Source organism: Terrapene carolina, unplaced genomic scaffold (assembly GCF_002925995.2).
Source record: "Terrapene carolina triunguis isolate 2854851 unplaced genomic scaffold, T_m_triunguis-2.0 Scaffold95, whole genome shotgun sequence".
In the NCBI taxonomy this organism is placed as follows: Eukaryota; Metazoa; Chordata; order Testudines; family Emydidae; genus Terrapene; species Terrapene triunguis.
Genome location: NW_020664446.1, coordinates 35093251 through 35101007, shown reverse-complemented (window position 1 = coordinate 35101007; position 7757 = coordinate 35093251).

The window sequence follows — 7757 nt, the reverse complement described above, 5'->3', positions numbered from 1 at the left end:
CAGAACTAGCAGCTAGGAGCCCCCGGCTGGAGTGCTCTCAGCAGCACAGGGGAGATCAGCCCCACGTCCACCTCCATCAACTTCCTACAGCTGCCCAGTCCTGGAGCTTCCTGCAGCTGGGGTAGGTACCCAGAGGTGGGTCTGACTCCCCCACACTTTCCCCAAGTGGCTGTGCAGGGGAAGAGCAAGTCTTGGCCAGGCTGGGGAGGAACAGGACTAGCAGCTGGGGCCGGAGGCCTGGTAGGAGCCCCGGGCTTGGGAACTCCCAGCTATTCCCTTCCCCTCCAATAGCTAGATTTCAGAGGAGAGGACTGATTGCACGGTCCGTGACATGTTATTCACAGTGTGAATTTGGTAGGGCCCTAATCATTACAGAAGCCAGTCTCTTAAAATAATTGCAATAATGTCTTAAGGAAAAATGAGTTGTTTTCTTGCTCTTGTCTTTTGTATCCCCAGAAATTTGACGCTTAAACATCTGTGTTTGTACAGCACCTACCACAGTGGAGTCCTGCTCCATGACTAAGACTCCTAGGCACTATGGAAATATAAATAATATTGTGAGAAATATTTTTCTTCAGTAGACTTAAACCCTGAACATGTGTATCGTCTCACTGTAAATAAACATGCTATTTCTATTCCATTCAAGTTTAATTTCCTTGTGTTTTCATCAGTGTAGCAGCTCTTGTGCATCAACTCAACGATGATTACATAGCAACATTCAATAAGTTCATATTTTTGTTTTCTGTTTAAAGAGTGCTATTTTTCATATGATGATTTTAAATCTATATTAAACCACAATTGCTGAGAATTTTACTTCAGTTTGCTTTACATTTCCTGTGTGGTGAACAACTCTTCAAGGAGCATTATTGATTTTGCAGCTACGGAAGGAAATATCTGCTCCCGAAGCTGGGGGGATTTCACAAACATCCATCTCCCTCTGCATATAGCACTGTAACTTATAAATTCCCAGATGGAAAATGCTGATTGTGTACAGCTTAAACTACATCTAAAGCTTTTTCAGTCCAATCCAGTACTTACCGAGCTGAGAAATATTTTTACTTAAATTACCGAATGACCACCAAGGGGGGAAAATGGGTGACTAAGACAATTATTGTCAACTTTGCCAGCTGTAAGGGGGAAGGGGTAGAGAGGAGCAAGCAGGGGGCAGGGCCTCAGGGGAAGAGGCAGTGCAGAGGCGGAGCCTCGGGGGGAAGGAGCGGGGCCTTGGGGGAAAGGACAGTGCGAGGGCAAGGCCTTGGGGGGAATAGACAATATGATGGTGGAGGCATAGAGAGAAGGTGTGGTGCGAGAGCTTGGGAAGAAGGGGCAGCAAGGGGGCAGAGCCACAGTTCAGTGGCCCCCACACTTTTAGGGAGCTTCTGCCACTCCTGCCTTTGGTACTGTCTAGAGGGACTGCCTGCCTTGACACAGGTCTTCCCGCTTCGGCACTGTTCCCCAGACCGACAGGTACTGCCCCTCCATGGTCTCCGGAGGAAGGCTCGTTGTCAGCCAGTTCTGCCCTGGGCAGCCCTGCCAGTTGATGGACCCAGACACAGAGGTACTGCCGCGTACTTGGCACAGTGGTCATTGGCCTATGCAGATGCAATGGCCATTTTGGAACCCCTGGGGGTTTCCCCATATTCAAGGGCCCTCTTCCAGATACTCATACTCCATAGTCTCAGAAAGAAGAATGCTCCCATCCCTACAACCGGCACCTGACCTCGACTCTAGTACCAAGCCCGGTACCGAGCCTCAGGACCTAGATCTACAGGACCCAGTTGGTGTAGAAGGCGAGGAAGAGGACCCCCTGGCGGTGTTGGTCTCTTCCTCCTCCTCAGATGAGGCAGTGTTTGGGACACATGTATCCCTTCCCTGATCCCACCCCCATGACTTCTCAGCTCACCAGAAGCTGTTGAAAAGTGTGGCCTCGATCCTTGGGCTGTAGGTGGAGGTAATCAAAGAACCCTCCCACTGCCTGTCCGCTGCGGGCCCATCGAAAGTGGCCCTCCCCCTCAATTAGGCCCTTATGGGACTGGTTAAGGCCTTGTGGCAAACCCCATCCTCCCAGGGCCGAAAAGAAGTAATTTTTCTCTGCACAGGGCTATGAGTACTTGTACTCCCATCCCTCTCTGGGGTCCCTGGTGGTCTTGGCAGCCAATGAGAGGGACAGCAAGGAGCAACTTTCAAAGCAAGGGACACAGAGACTAGACCTTTTTGGTAGAAAAGTTTATACTATAGGGGATCTACAGCTCCGCATCTCCAACCAGCAGGTGTTGCTGGGGAGATACGGTTTTAATGTCTGGGAGTCAATGATGAAGTTCAAGGACTCTTCCCCAGGAGCCCAGGCAGGAGTTCTCTGCTGTGGTGGAGGAAGGGAAGTCTCTGGCCAGGGCCTCCCTACAGGCCACCCTGGATGCGGCAGATTCGGTGGCTAGTTCCATGGCATCTGCCGTGATCATGCACAGATGCTCTTGGCTCCAGTCCTCAGGTCACCCAGTGGAGATCCAACAACCCATCCAGGACCTTCTGTTTGAAGGCACTTGCTCTTCTCTGAGCAAACGGATGTGAAGCTTCACAGCCCTAAGGATTCATATGCTGTAGTGCCTTTGAGGAAACACTTCAGGCCTCAACAATCGGTCCACTTCTTGGCTTCGCCGCCACACCAGGACCTGTTTAAGAAGCAAAACGGGCATAAACACAGACATCTACCCACCCCCGCTTCAGCCTCTCTACCGAGTCCTCACAGATACTCGGGAGGCTCCAAGCAGAACTTTTGATGTGGTGTCCGAGGACACTATACCAGTTTTTTTGTAGTGGATACTGCCCCCTTTTTGTTTTCAATCCATCTCTCCCACTTCAGCCTGGCATGGTCCCTCATCACGTTAGACCGCTGGGTACTGAGTATGGTGGAGGAAGGTTACACTCTTCAGTTTATTTCAGTCCCTCAGTCCCACCTCCTTTCCTCGTCCCTCTTCAGGGACTCTTCTCATGAGCAGTTTTAGCCCAGGGTAGGGGCTGTGGAGGAGATGCTTCAGAGCTTGAGAGGGAAAGGGTTTTACTCCCATTATTTCCTAATCCCGAAGGCCAAAGGGGTCTCAGACCCATCCTAGACCTACATTTCCTCAAAACTTATCTCAGGATGCTGAAGTTCTGCCTGGTCTCCCTGGCCTCCATTATTCCCTCCATGGATCCAGGGGACTGGTACACAGCCCTTGACTTAAGATGTCTATTTTCACATCTCCATATTTTGGGGTCACAAAAGATTTCTCAGGTTTTGTCATGAACCAGATCCACTACCAGTTCACCATCCTCCTCTTTGGCCTGGCGGCAGCCCCTCAGGTATTCACAAAATGCCTGGCAGTAGTGGCAGCCTTCTTCAGAAGGCAAGGGGTGCCAGTCTACCCTTATCTTCACGACTGGCCGATCAAGGGCTGGTCCCGAGGCCTAGGTGAGAGCTGGCAGCCACCCGATCCAAGCTAACTTCCAAGCACTGGGCCTGCTGATAAATTAGAAGAAGTCAATGCTTATCCCCATTTAGAGGATAGTTTATTGGTGCGGTGCTCGATTCCACCTTGGCCAGTGTCTTCCTCCTAGAGGCTCACTATCCGACAGTGTCATCCCTGATATCGCAGGTCAAGGTCTGCCCATCATGACAGCCCGTTTCTGCCTCAGACTATTGGGTCATATGGCTGTGTGCACATATATGGTAAGCAGGCAAGACTGCGCATCAGACCCCTTGAAGTGTGGGTGGCCTTAGCATACTTGCCAAACCATCGTCATTTGGACTCAGTGCTTGCAGTTCCTGTCCAGGTCCTCACCTCTCTAGATTGGTGGAGGGATCCCCGGTTGGTCGGCTTAGGCATTCCCTTTATCAGTCCCCAACCCTAAGTATCCCTAAGCTCGGATGCATCCGAGCTAAGTCGGGGGGGCTCAGGTCGAGCACCTCAGAACTCTGAGTCCTTACAGACAACACGGAAGCCATGTTTTATATCAACAGACAGGTGGGGGCATGCTCTTTCTCCCCTGTGTCAAGAGGTCATTCACTTGTGGGAATTCTGCATTAAGCACTCGATCCACCTCAAAGCTTCTAACCTTTTGGGTGCCTGGAACAATCTGGCAGATCTCCTCAGCAGGTCCCTTTGCCCCAATTATAGCCAGGACCATCTTCCAGCAGTGGGGGAGGAGGGACTCCTCTCATAGACCTATTTGCAACCAAGCAAAACAGGAAGTCTCAGCAGTTTTGCTCTCTACCTGGTGCAGCCTGGGCTCATTCACAGATGCCTTCCTGCTCCCTTGGACAAAGCACCTGCTCTGTGCATTTCCTCCCATTCCTCTTGTGTACAAAGTCTTACTCAAATTCAAGCAGGACAGAACAAAGATTATTCTTATAGCCCCAGCATGACCACGCCAGCACTGGTTCGGCACGTTATTCGATCTGTCAGTAACGACCCTGATGCTGCTCCCTCCCCTCCCAGACCTGATCTCAAAAGATCACAGCCGACTGCTCCCCCCAAACCACGAGGCCCTCCACCTGACCACGTGGAAGCTCCATGGTTAAACCAAGCAGAGCTGGCCTGTTCAGAGCAAGTCCACAAGGTATTACTAGGTAGTAGGAAACCATCTACTAGAGCAACTTACCTTGCCAAGTAGAAGTGTTTTTCTGTGTGGTCATCCCAACGAGGCCTCTGACCCACTAAGGGTATGTCTACACTACGAAATTAGGTCAATTTTGTAGAAGTCGATTTTTTTTAGAAGTCGATTTTATACAGTCTATTGCGTATGTCTACACTAAGCACATTAAGACACTACCACGGCTAGCATCGACTTACAGAGCGGTGCACTGTGGGTAGCTATCCCAAAATTCCCGCAGTTTCCGCTGCCCATTGGATTTCTGGGTTAAGCTCCCAATGCCTGATGGGGCAAAAACTTTGTCGCGGGTGGTTTTGGGTACATGTCGTCAGGCCTCCTTCCCCCCAGCCCTCCTTCCGTGAAAGCAACAGCAGACAATAGTTTCGCGCCTTTTTTCTGGGGTCCCACCCGCCGGTCCCGCTCAGCCCCGTTCAGCTGGCAGGCCTCGGTGAGGTCGATCAGGGGTACCTGGACAAACATGGCTATCCTCCTCTTAGAGCACCGAATGGGAGTGACTCCAGGTCATTCTCTTCTTTAAGTTTCGTCTCATGGAGATTCAGTCCTGCCTGGAATATCAGGTGAGCTGGAGGCTTCTGCCTCAGGCTGCTCTCCCAGCCGGCAGCACCGCGCGGTCGCACCTACCCCAGCCTGCCCCTTGCTCCCATGGCTCATGAAGCCTGGACGGTAGTAAGGAGCAGTTCAACTTGTGGAATGACAAATCCAGAACAAAGGATTGCACTCTATGGGCCACGTTAAGGTTATTTCAGAGTCTTAGATAGCATTTAGTCCCTATAAAAGGCTTCATGAAAATTTTCCCCTACCCCTAACAAAAATGTTACCCTTTCGGCTGCTCTGATAAATTAAGGAACCTGGCACTATAACTTAGAGAGAGCTTCCATATTATTTACCTCGTAATGGATATAATTCAAAGTAAAATTTCACAGCACAGTCTGTTCTAAGACTAAAAATGCAGGAGTGGAGTCAGAAAAAGGAACACTGACCTGTTTCCACCCGGTTTTGAACTGGGGATGTTTTGCATGTTAGCTGAACGTGATAACCACTACGCTACAGGGCTTTCGCATGTTAGGTGAACGTGATAACCACTACACTATGGGGCTTCTCTTTTTTTGCCACAGACTTTGCCGAATGCACAGGAATGTTTTCTCTAGCTACAGAAGCTACCTAATGCAATGTCTATATCTATGGCCTCACAAAGCGGTCATGGTCATGCCCCTGCCCAAGGCTGACACAGCGCAGCGGAGTGCATGTGACACAGCAACCTGGCTCGGGCAGGATCGCTAGCAAGGCATGATACTTTTGCCGTTAAACAAACACAGCAATTCTTTCCTTGCCTCTGCCACTGAATGGCTCCATGCATTACGCTGTGCCCTGTCAGTGCGGGAGGATTGCATGAGCTCGGAAAACATGTCATCGCGAGTGCGTTTTTTCCGCCTTCTAATCTGCGATAACCTCAGGGACAGAGATGATAGGGGGAGCGTAGAAACATTCTGGGGGGACTGTATGGTCACCTGTGCTGCTGAGTTCGCCACACTGGCCAAACAGGAAATGAAATTCAAAAGTTCCCGGGGCTTTTCCTGTGTACCTGGCTAGTGCATCTGAGTTCAAAGTGCTGTCCAGAGCAGTCACAATGGAGCACTCTGGGATAGCTCCTGGAGGCCAATACCGTTGAATTGCATCCACACTGCCCCAAATTTGCGATTTCAGCGCTGATCCCCTCGTCGGGAGGAGTACAGAAATCAATTCTAAGAGCCCTTTAAGTTGACAAAAATGGCTTCATCGTGTGGACGGGTGCAGGGTTAAATCGATCTAACACTACTAAATTTGACCTAAACTCGTAGTGTAGACCAGGGCAAAGTCACCTCACCCAGTCTGTGCTGGAGTATCTGCTTCATCTGAAACAGCTGGGCCTAGCCATTTCATCGATTTAAGGTACACCTAGCAGCCATTTCTGCCTTCCACCTTCCGGTTGTTGGTTCTCCCCCCTGCCCCCAAATGTCCATTTGCTTCCTCAAGGGCATAGAGAGACCATATCCGCAGATTCATAAACCCATTGCTCCGTGGGACCTGGTCCTCTCAAGACTGACAGGCCCTCCCTTTGAGCTGCTGGCATTGTGCCCTTTGTCGTACTTCTCCTGGAAGGTCACCTTCCTGGTAGCAATTACCTTGGCCAGGAGGGTCTCAGAGATCAGGGCCCTTACATCAGAACCCCTATATACGATGTCCCTTAAGAACAAGGTACAACATAAACCCCACCCCATGTTCCACCTGAAGGTGCTTTTGCAATTTCTTAGTAATCAGGCTATCTTCCTGCCAGTATTCTTCTTGAAACCACACAATATTGAGGAGGAGCAGCATCTTCACATACTGGACTTTAGGTGTGCCCTAACTTTCTATACAGAATGGACTAAACCATTCCATAATTCCACACAGCTCTTTATGGCAATAGCGGACAGGATGAAAGGCCTGCCAATTTCAGCCCAAAGAATTTGCTCCTGGATCACTTCCTGCATTCACAGGTGCTGTGAGCTGGTGGGTGCCTCACCTCCTGCCATCTTGACTGCCCACTCAACGAGATTTCATGCTTCCTCAGCAGCATTTCTGGACCAGGTCCCAATCCAGGATATTTGTAGAATAGAGACTTGGTCATCGGTACATACTTTTTCATCCCACTATGCCATCACCCAGCAGGCTAGAGATGATGCTGGGTTTGGTAGAGCAGTGTTGCAGTCCACATGTCTAGGAACCTCCAAGCTCATCTCCTAAGATACCACTTGGGAGTCACCTAACATGGAATGGACATGAGCAAGCACTCGAAGAAGAAAAAATGGTTACTAACGTTTCTGTAACGGTTATTCAAGATGTATTGCTCATGTCCATTCTACAACCCACTGACCTGCCCCATGGTCAGAGTTAGCCGGCAAGAGGGAACTGAGAGGGTGGGGAGCCGGACAGGCCCCTTATACCGGTGCATGAGCATGCAGCACCAGAGGGCACTAGAGCCGGCCTAAGGGATACCACTGAGCGAAAAATATCCGGTGATTGTGCTTGCGGCGCACGCACAACTAACGTGGAATTGACCTGAGCAACACATCTCGAAGAACAACAGC